Raw genomic sequence first — 11,967 nt, 5'->3', positions numbered from 1 at the left:
ACCATGTGTATATATTTATATAAAGGGTGTAAACCAGCCACAAGATTCGACTTGTATCTGTAGCTGTGGTAATCAGCCTGATTTGTTTTGGAGAAACTCTGTGTCTTTCCAGTTTAAGTTGTTTTACAGGACTGAATTAGATGTGTTAAAAATGAAGTCCTCTTCCCCTCTTCCCAATTAACTATAACGGGGATCTAAATATTGTTATATCTTTTTCCTTTTTGCAGGAGTTGTCAAAATTTGCAGGCATAGAAGTCCCTCCGGAGTGGATTTAAGCTAGCCAAATTGTAGGGAGATATTATTATTATTATTATTATTATTATAAAATTTAATTTTTGTGTCGCCTATCTGGCCGAAGCCACTCTAGGCGACATACAAACTAAAATTCAGTAAAATACAATACAATGCAGATAAAATACAATGAAGTCATTAATCACAGCAGCATGAGATCAGTTAGGGCAATCAATAGATAATAAGTATCCAAAAAAAGTTAGCCCTCCCCGGAAATCCTAAAGGCCTGTCCAAAGAGCCAAGTTTTTAAGGCCCGGCGGAATGTATCCAGGGAAGGGGCATGGCGAAGATCAAATGGGAGGGAGTTCCAGAGAGTGGGGGCCACCACTGAAAATGCCCTCTCTCTAGTCCCTACCAACCTAGCTGTTTTCGTTGGTGGGACTGAGAGAAGGCCCTGTGTGGCTGATCTAGTTGGGCAGCTTAATTTGTGGTACTGGAGGCGCTCCTTCAGGTAAACTGGGCCGAGACCGTATAGGGATTTAAAGGTTAATACCAACACCTTGAATTGGGCCCGTAAAACAACTGGAAGCCAATGTAGGTGAAATAATACTGGTGTGATGTGATCACGGCGGCGGCTGTTTGTAAGCAAACGAGCCGCCGCATTCTGCACCAGTTGTAGTTTCTGGACCGTTTTCAAGGGTAACCCCACGTAGAGCACATTGCAGTAGTCTAATCGAGAGGTGACCAGGGTGTGTACCACCAGTGGGAGCTGATGAATAGGGAGGTAGGGTTGCAGCCTCCGTATGAGATGTAATTGGTACCAAGCTGCCTGGCTCACTGCCGAAATCTGAGCCTCTATGGACAGCCTGGAATCAAGAACCACCCCGAGGCTGCGGACCTGATCTTTCAGGGGTAAACTTACCCCATTAAACTGTAGGTCAACAGCACCCAACCTCCCCCTGTCACCCACAAGTAGCACCTCAGTCTTATCAGGATTAAGCTTCAGTCTGTTCCTTTCCATCCACCCACTCACAGATTCCAGGCACTTGGACAAGGTCTCCACAGCCATCTCTGGTGAAGATTTAAAGGAGAGATAGAGCTGCGTGTCATCAGCATATTGGTGACATCGCAGCCCAAAACTCCTGATGATAGCTCCCAGCGGTTTTACATAGATGTTAAATAGCATGGGAGAGAGGATAGAGCCCTGTGGCACTCCACATGTGAGGGGCCAAGGGTCTGAAACCAAGGCTGTTTCAGTACCATGTCCAGTCCTGAAACCCGATTGGTATGGATCCAAATAATCCATTTCATCCAAGTGTGCTGACAACTGGCCAGCTACCACTCGCTCAATGATCTTCCCCAAAAATGGCAAATTTGAAACGGGGCGAAAGTTGTTCAAGACTTGGGGATCCAAGGAGGCCTTTTTTAAAATAGGTTTTATAATTGCCTCCTTGAGGGCTGGTGGCAATGCACTCTCCTTCAAGGATGCATTTACCACCGCCCTGATCCCTTCGCCTAATTTCTCCCTACATTTCATAAGAAACCGTGATGGGCAAGGATCAATCAGACAGGTGGTAGGCTTTACCGTTGAAAGCACCTTGTCCACATCCTCAGAAGGAAGAGGTTGGAACCGATCCCACTGAACCGGACTGCAATTGGTCAACTCTGGATCCTCCACTGCATACACAGCGTACGGAATCGAGTTCTTCAGGTGTTCGACTTTATCAGCAAAGTGCTTTGCCAATTTGTCACAGGAAGCCTTAGAGTGTTCCAAGGGTTCCTGAGCAGCTGGACCAACCAGGCTTCGGACCACTTGGAACAGCTTCCTGGGACAGCACTCTGCGGATGCAATAGTGGCAGCAAAGAAATCCTTCTTTGTTGCCCTTATTGCCACCTGGTAGGCAGCTATTGCTGCTCTAACCTGTGTCCGAGCATCTTCAGAACGGGATTTCCGCCACCGGCGCTCTAGTCGTCTCACCTCCTGCCTCAGACTATGCAACCGGGGTGTATACCACGGTGCTGTCTGAGTTCTATTCAGGGGGAGAGGATGTTTCGGAGCCACCCGGTCTAATGCCCTGGTGATTCCCTCATTCCACTCCATCACCAGGGTTTCGACTGGGCGACCTTCTGCAGGTTCCAATTCCCCCAGCGCAGTCAGGAATCCCTCTGGATCCATCAGGCGCCTGGGGCGGACCATTCTAATAGGTCCTTTACCCCTGCGGAGGGAGTGTGGCATCGAGACGTCAAAATTCACCAGATAGTTATCTGATCATGACACAGGGGTAAAATAAATAGCCCCCAACTTCAGAACACTTCCTACCGCTCCCAGGACAAATACAAGGTCAAGAGCATGACTGGCTACATGGGTGGGCTCAGTGTTATTAAGGTACAGTTCCCAGGAAGCCATGGTTTCCAGGAAATCCCGAGGGGCTCCAATGAGAGTGGCCTCAGCATACACGTTGAAATCCCCCAGTACTAAAAGCTCTGGGGTCAACGTTCGTACATCCGAGACCACCTCGAGCACCTCGGTCAGGGAATCTGCCGTGCAGCGGGGCGGGCAGTACACGAGCAAGATCCCCAAACTGCCCTTCGGGCCCAACCTCCAGTACATGCAATCAACAACCTTGGTCCTTGGGAGCAGAGGCCTGGTGAAAATCAAGGACTCCCGGTAGATGACTGCCACTCTCCCTCCCCGCTTACCTACCCTCGGTTGCTGTGCATAATAGAAACCTGGTGGACACATGGCCTTAAGGATGGGAGCTGAGGCCTCGTCCAGCCAGGTCTCCGTGATACACACCAGGTATGCGCACTCATCCAATATCATGTCATGGATGATAGATGTTTTTTGTGTCACAGACCTGGCATTACACATCAGCAATCGAAGGTCGGTAGGAATCCTGCTTCCCCCAGTTAACTTCTGGTTTTGGGCAGACCTGGAACATTGGATGGGTATTACGCATCTATCCCGTGTTCCTCTAAATTGACATGGTCTGCCCCTAGCATCAATCCGGCACCTGCCGCCCAAACTTGGTATAGCTTGGCCCCCCTCCTTCTCTGTTCCATCCCTCCTTGGTTTACACATGCCCCTATCCCTATTTGCCTGCTGGACAGGCCTATCTTAAACAATAAAACAAATAAAAATAAAAACCCACCCCTTACACCCCGGGGGCTGCCAGTCACTTCTTGAAAACAATATACAACCAACATACATACAACAACATATATATAGAACAAACATACAACACATAACATACGACATACAACATACAATACACAACTTACACCCTACATACAACATACACTTAATTGTAATCACACCATACAATTCAACCTGCTAAGCCAACATCGTCCAGCACTATGTAAGTAGATGAAATCTTCCTTCTTCTCACCAAATGCCGCCAGGTAGATGATAACGATGGTAAGGGCAAAAGCCCCAGTTTGAAGCGTAAATTGCGGCGGCGGCCCCAGCCACATCCTACAACCACAGGTCAGGCACAGCCACAGTGGGCACAGCCGCGGCAACGGAGAGAGAAGCAGGCCGTCCAGCGGCCAGCCGCACCCCCCGCAATCAGCCACAGCAACAACAAGAGCCCCCAACGCGTCCCGGCCAGACCAGCCACAGCAGGGGAAGAAAAGCCCGCAGAAACAGCAACACGGAGCACAACGACGGCAACAACAGAAGCGGCGACAACGACAACGAAGGACCCAGCCCAGCAGTGACAGGGACGACCAGAGATGACGCCAGCGCGCGACCGCAAACAGGACCTCCAGACAAGCCCGGACCCACACACGCCGCGGCAGAAGACCCGGCCGCCTCAGAAACAAGCGGCAAGACGCAGGCCGAAACAGGAACAGAGCACAACGCAGCAGAGCCCACAGCAGAAGGTAGGCCTCGTCCCCGGCATTGATTTCTCCGTCCCCAGCCTCCTAATTCCGTCCGCGGTCCGCCGCTCCCGTAGCTCCCAGTCCACCGTCAACCGGTGGCCAAATGAGGAGTTTTCATGCAGGGCACCTTTAAAGTTTGATTTTTTTTTAAAAAGGCCTTATTTTCTGCCAAATTAGATACAAGTTGTAGGCATGGTTATCCAGTTTGAGGAGATGAATCCTGCCACATTCTGAATGATAACTGAAGTGGTTCTCCCACAATGGCACATTTTACAGCTTTGGGGTTGGTACAGTAGTAATATTGAAAATCACAGTAAAGCTAAACAACAACAACAAAGCAATCATAATGCCAAAATACTATTTAAATAACATCCCAGAAGAATATAAAGATCAAATAAGGAACAGGTTTGAGGCTTTAAACTTAGTTGACAGAGAACCAGAAGAACTATGGAGTGAAGTCAGAGACATGATCAGGGAAGAATGCAAAAAGACAATATTTCTAGTTAAAAAGAGAGAAGGACTTCAATGGATGACTGAAGAAACTCTTAAAATGGTTAAAGAAAGAAGAAAAGCAAAAGCAAAATGGGATAGAAACACAGTCAAAAGCCTAAATGCAACAATACAGCAGCTAGTACGTAGGGACAAAGAGAACTATTACAATAGTTATGTATAGAAATAGAAGGGGATAATAAAAAGGTAGAACAAGAGCCCTATTCCAAAAGATTAGAGAAAGAAAGGGAAATTTAAACCAAGAGTAGGGATGTTGAATAATCAACAGGGGAACACACTGACTGGCCGAGATGAAATAAAAGGAAGATGAAAGCAGTACACTGAAGAACTCTATAAAAGAGATGCCAGGATGACAGATTCATTCACGGAGAAGCCATGTGAAGAAAACCCAGAAATTTTAGAATGTGAAGTGAAAGCTGCTCTTAAAATACTTGGAAGAAACAAATCACCAGGAACAGATGGCACTCCAAGAGAGTTGCTACAAGTTACTGAGACTGAATCTGTCCAAATTTTGACAAAAATTCATCAACAAATATGGAAAGCTAAACAATGGCCCACGGACTGGAAGCATTCAATCCCAATTCCAAAGAAAGGGGATCCTAGGGAATGCAGTAATTATCAAACTACTGCCTTAATATCCCATGCAAGTAAAGTAATGCTCAAGATTCTACAACAAAGTCTCTTACCATATATGGAGCAAGAAATGCCAGATGTCCAAGCTGGATTTAGAAAGGGAAGAGGCACCAGAGATCATATCACAAACATATGTAGGATAATGGAAGGGACCAAGGAATTTCAGAAGGAAATAATCCTGTGCTTTATAGATTACAGCAAAGCCTTTGATTGTGTAGATCATGAAAAAATATGGAATGCCTTAAAGAAATGGGAATGCCACAGCATCTGATTGTCCTGATGTGGAACCTATACTCTGGATAAGAGACTACTGTAAGGACAGAATATGGAGAAAGCGATTGGTTCCCAGTCGGAAAGGGTGTGAGACAGGGGTGTATTTTATCACCCTATTTGTTTAATTATGCAGAACATATCATATGGAAAGCAGGATTGGACCAAGATGGAGGTGTGAAAATTGGAGGGAGAAATGTCAATAATTTAAGATATGCAGACGATACCATACTACTAGCAGAAACCAGTAATGATTTGAAATGAATGCTGTTGAAAGTTAAAGAGGAAAGCACAAAAGCAGGACCACAGCTGAACGTCAAGAAGTCTAAAGTAATGACAACCGAAAATTTATGTAACTTTAAAGTTGACAATGAGGACATTGAACTTGTCAAGGATTATCAATACTTAGGCACAGTTATTGACCAAAAGGAAGACAACAGTCAAGAAATTAGAAGAAGGCTAGGGCTGGGGAGGGCAGCTATGAGAGAACTAGAAAAGATCCTCAAATGCAAAGATATATCACTGAACACTAAAGTCAGGATGATTCAGACCATGGTATTCCCAATCTCTATGTATGGATGTGAAAGTTGGACAGTGAAAAAAGTGGATAAGAGAAAAATCAACTCATTTGAAATGTGGTGTTGGAGGAGAGCTTTGTGGATACCATGGACCACGAAAAAGACAAATAATTGGGTGTTAGAACAAATTAAACCAGAACTATCATTAGAGGCTAAAATGATGAAACTGAGGTTATCATACTTTGAACACATAATGAGAAGATATGATTCACTAGAAAAGAAAATTATGCTGGGAAAAACAGAAGGGAGTGGAAAAAGAGGAAGGCCAAACAAGAGATGGATTGATTCCATAAAGGAAGCCACAGACCTGAACTTACAAGATCTGAACAGGGTGATTTATAACACATGCTAGTGGAGGTCGCTGCTCCACAGGGTCGCCATAAATAATAATCAGCTTGAAGGCATATAACAACAGCAACAACCATAGTAATGATAGTAGGGCAGATGGTGGTGGAGAAAACCAGCATGGATCTCCAGGGAAGAAATGTCACCCCCACCAAAGACCTGTTGCCCCAAGGACCATTGGTGGAGGGTGGGCTTCTACTCTCCACCAGGGATGTTGAGGATACAGCCTCTTCTATCCAAGAGAGAGATATTTCTCTCCATTGACTTGCACAAGGCATGCTGGTAGAAAAAACAGCATGGATCCAGTAGGGTAATGGCAAATCCAGAAGTGCAGGGGCACTTTGTGATAGTCATGACCCCTCACTCACTGGCTTGCTTGCTTCCATCTCCACATTACTCAGTCCTTCCCAGGAGTACCCTCTCCCACAACAACAGAAGTCCCTAGGAGACAGGCAGCGTGAAAGGGGAGTGTGTTAGCTACTGAGAAGAATCTTCTCAGTAGCTCACTCACCTCCTTTCACTATGATTGGCTTCATTTAGCAGGAAAGGACAAGGAAGAATGTTAGAAGGTTCTCCGCAGTAGCTAACACACTCCCTTTTCATGCTAATTGGCTCATAGGATGCTGGAGCCATGGGGACCCTGCTGAGACCCTGCTCCCAAAAAAGTAAGGGGTCTAAGACCCCCCAAGACCCTGGACAACTACACCCCTACATGGATCCACATGAAAAACAAGCATCTTTTATTTACTTCAGCATCCCTCACCCAAATCACTGTGAGTGAAATGCCCTGGCTAATTAATTCGCTGTGATTATAACCAAAACCTGTCTGTCAGAACAAGAAATCTCCCACCTCTCCACTCCATCCTTACCTAAGCTCAGTGGGTTTCCATAGATAGCTTGGTTTCACTTTTTAACATATTTATTTTATGAATTTATAAACTGCTTCATGACCTGAGGCCATCACCGCAGTGTATATGGTAAAAAATAAATTAGAATACAAGTTCTAAAAGCAAAACCATTTATATAAGCTCTAATAAAACCACACTTACAAACTCTAAAAAACAATAAAACCATAGATGTACAGTTATGGTTTCATAAATGATTTAATAATGTCTCAGGGAAATATTTTATTTGCAGTGGTCACTTTAAAAATGCAGTGATTTTTGGGCACCCAAACCTACACAGTGGCTCAGAACTTTAAGGAGCCCCTGATTTGACTCAAGATGCCTTCTTCATGGTGCATTCGAACTCAGGCATGTGAAAATTTCACCTGCATCATATATACATACACTAGGGATGGGCAAGAAATTCAATTCACATTTCAAGACAAATATGTCAAATTTGCACTTTCCGAAACAATATGAGAACTGAAACAGTCATCCTTCAAAATTTGCACTTATCCAAATTTTGCACTGCAGTTCACCAACCAATGTTTACAAAAGTGCATATATTAGGGGAAAACATGTGTAAAAATGAATATATGAGTAAAGATGCATTATATGACAAGAAATTGCTTGCAAAAATGTGTACATTAGTCAAAACCGCCTACAAAAATGTATTGATTAGGAGAAATTCTCACTAAAATGCTGGAGAATTTTCATGAGGATTTTTTAAAAATAATTGCAAATTGCTGCAGAAACCTGGAGCACTGAATTTAAGGTTCTCAGGATAACCATACATCTGATGAACTCCAATCCACAAAAACATATGCCTTAATACATTTGTTAGTGTCTAAGGTGCTACAAAACTCTTGGCTCTTACCACTAAAAAGGGGCTCTGTGATGTCCTTCCCTGGTACCACCTGTGAAGCTCTCACTTGTGGCTACCAGCAGACAGGAACATCAGGTTTTCTTACCCTTTACAGCCCTAGCACCTATCTCAAAAGATCCCACTGCTAGGCCTTACTACCCAACACTCTGTATCTCTTATAACCTTTAGACTGTGCCTAGTCTCTGCCTGGCTATCTCGATACCTTGTGTCTATGGGTATAGGTAATTCCCAAACCCCCCTGCAGCCTCTTGCACTGAAGCATACAGCCCTGGATTTCTCTGTGGGACTGGATACACTTTCCTCTGATCCGCCGCTGCCACCATTCGATACAAACTGTTCAGACTTGGTTACTTTGCTATTCCCCCTGGTTTGTGTTTCCCAGCTGAAGGAATCAGGCTTTTGTTTAACCAAGAAATATTTATTTAGTATTAGAAATAACAAGATTACTTAATGAATGTTTCACAATCATATGGTTTCATCTATATTCTGTTATGTACTTGACTTCTTACTAATTGCCTCAGAACTCTGACTCACTCTCAACAACAACACCAAACACCACCCACCTCCTCAATTCACCACCAAACCTCCAACATCCACCTCTCTCCAACATCCACCTCTCTCCAACATCCACCTCTCTCCAACATCCACCTCTCTCCAACATCCACCTCACAATTCACCACCCCGATTCAACTGTCATTCTTCCATTTATACTCCCAACCATTCAAACGCTCAGCCAATCATCCAGCATTCTACTGCTCATGTACTCCCCCTCCTCTTTCACTCCACTTACCATATGTCTTCTATATAACTAGCACTTACCATATTTACAATATAAGCAGGAACATCACAGGCTCTAAAGAGCTATAGCTGCTGCTTTCACATGTTATATGACGTACATCTGCAGGACCAGGCCCCAGGTACCCAGCCAGCTGTGACTGATTCCCATCACCTGTCCCTCTTTGGAGGGATACATAAGCCGGCTGGCTGAGGTGGCCTGGGTTTTTTTGTGTGTGCTGTGTCTGTTTGTTTGTTTTTTGTTTGCTTTCCTCTCTGCGGCTGCTGCTACGGTGTGCTTCTCCGTCACTGCCGCCGTTGCGGCTTTGCCCATAGAGACTGCTGCTGCTCTGTGCCTGGCCTGCTGTCGCCTTGTGGCCGCCGCGGCTTTGTTTCTCGCCGCAGCTGACGTTTTTGTGGGCCTTTACCATCATCTGACTGTTTAGGTGGGAAGAAGAGAGATCTTGCAGCTGGCATCTGCGTGCACAGTATGCGGGCCTAGGTTTTGGCATGTTGGCTGAATTTGAATGGTGTGGTTGTATAGTGAGTGTGTGTTGTGTGTGAGTGTGTATGTTTGTATATATGGTTGTTTGTATTTTTGTATTATAGTTTACAATGTGCCTGGGGAAGAGATCTTTCTATCAAGTGGGGAGACTAGAGGGGGCCCCAATTGCCGTAATGACGGGCAGAGGGAGGTATGGTGTTATGAGAGGGACATGCCAGGTAAGGGGAATGCGACCCAGACATGTAGTGGCTGTGCCTTGTTCCGGTCCCTCTCATATCCGCAGGGTTGTTGGTTGTCCTCTCAGCCAACCCTCAGATCTCCAGTTGCTGCTTCTTAATGCCAGATCGGTACAAAATAAAACCTCCCTCATCCATGATTTGATTATGGATGAGGCAGCCGATCTGGCATGCATAACCGAGACCTGGGTGAGCGAGCAGGGTGGAGTTAGTCTCTCCCAGCTCTGCCCACCGGGGTATTTGGTTCAGCATCATGGGAGATCTGAGGGTCGGGGAGGTGGGGTTGCTGTGGTCTATAAGAGTTCCATCTCACTCACCAAGCACCATGTCCATGCAGTTATGGGTCTGGAGTGTTTGCACCTTGTGTTGGGCCAGAGGGACAGACTGGGAATTCTTTTGGTGTACCGCCCACCTTGCTGCCCAATGGCTTCCCTAACTGAGCTGACGGAAGTGGTCTCGGAGGTATTGTTGAGATCCCCCAGACTATTAGTACTGGGGGATGTCAACATCCATGCCGAGGCTACTTTGTCTGGGGCGGCTCAGGACTTCATGGACGCCATGACAACCATGGGGCTGTCTCAACGTGTTAGTGGCCCAACACATACATCGGGGCATACTCTCAACCTTGTTTTTACTACTGGACATGGGGATAGTAATCTGGATGTGGGGAGTCTTACATCTCTCCCTTTGTCATGGTCAGATCACTGCTTGCTGAAGTTTAGACTTTCAGTGGCCTTTTCCCTCTGCAAGGGTGGGGGACCTATTAAAATGGTCCGCCCCCGGAGACTAATGAATCCTGATGTTTTTCAAAGGGCTCTGGGGGATTTTCCGGCTGATAGGACTGGCGCTCCTGTCGAAGCCCTGGCTAATCTGTGGAATGCAGAGATGACCCGGGCAGTGGACACGATCGCTCCTGCGCGCCCTCTCCTTTGTAGAGCTCATACAGCTCCTTGGTATACTCCGGAGCTAAGAGCGATGAAGCAAGATAGGAGACGGCTTGAGCAGAGTTGGAGACGAACTCCCGACGAATGCAATTATGCGCTGGTTTGTGCTTCTACCAAGTGGTATGTAGGTGCGGTGAGGGCAGCGAAGAAACAACATTTCGCCGCCACTATTAAGTCATCTCTCTCCCGCCCAGCGGAGCTTTTTAGAGTTGTCCGAGGGCTACTCCACCCTGGCCCACAGGACATGGTAGATACATCGGTAGCCCGCTGTAATGAGTTTGCTGAGCACTTCCAGCATAAGATCTTATGCATTCGTCGGGACCTAGATTCCCATTTTATGACAGTTAGTCCTAATGAGGTGTCTGGAACACAGTCTAGTCATGTTTTGTTGGATGAGTTTCAGTCGGTTCAGTTCGAGGACGTGGACAAGGTGCTTGGACAGGTACGTGCAACCACTTCGGTACTTGATCCTTGCCCCTCTTGGCTTATAAAAACTAGCAAGGATGGAACAGCTGGCTGGGCCAAGGAAGTGATAAATGCCTCTTTACGAGAGGGAGTGGTCCCTGGCTGTCTGAAAGAAGCGGCGGTGAGACCACTCCTGAAAAAACCTTCCTTGGACCCAGAGGACTTTAACAACTATAGACCAGTGGCAAATGTTCCATTCTTGGGCAAGGTCTTGGAACGAGTGGTTGCTGACCAGCTCCAGGCGCTATTGGATGAAACCGATTATCTAGATCCATTTCAGTCAGGTTTCAGACCTGGTTTTGGCACTGAGACGGCCTTGGTCGCCCTGTGTGATGACCTATATCGGGAGAGAGACAGAGGGAGCGTAACTCTGTTGATTCTCCTTGATCTCTCAGCGGCTTTTGATACCATCGACCATGGTATCCTTCTGGAGAGACTTGCGGAGTTGGGTGTTGGAGGCACTGCTTGGCAGTGGTTCCGCTCCTACTTGGCGGGCCGTCTCCAGAAGATAATACTTGGGGAACATTGCTCGACCCCGTGGGTTCTCCAATATGGGGTCCCGCAGGGTTTGGTCTTGTCTCCCATGCTCTTTAATATCTATATGAAGCCGTTGGGTGCAGTCATCCGGAGTTTTGGAGTGCGTTGTCATCAGTACGCTGATGACATGCAGCTCTACTTCTTTTCATCTTCTTCAGGTGAGGCGGTCGATGTGCTGAACCGTTGTCTGGACGCGACAATGGACTGGATGAGAACTAACAAACTGAGACTCAATCCGGATAAGACTGAGATGCTGCTGGTGGATGGTTTCTCTGGTCAGATGG

The sequence above is a fragment of the Rhineura floridana genome, chromosome 2 (assembly GCF_030035675.1).
Source record: "Rhineura floridana isolate rRhiFlo1 chromosome 2, rRhiFlo1.hap2, whole genome shotgun sequence".
NCBI lineage: Eukaryota > Metazoa > Chordata > Lepidosauria > Squamata > Rhineuridae > Rhineura > Rhineura floridana.
This window is presented reverse-complemented; position numbering follows the sequence as displayed.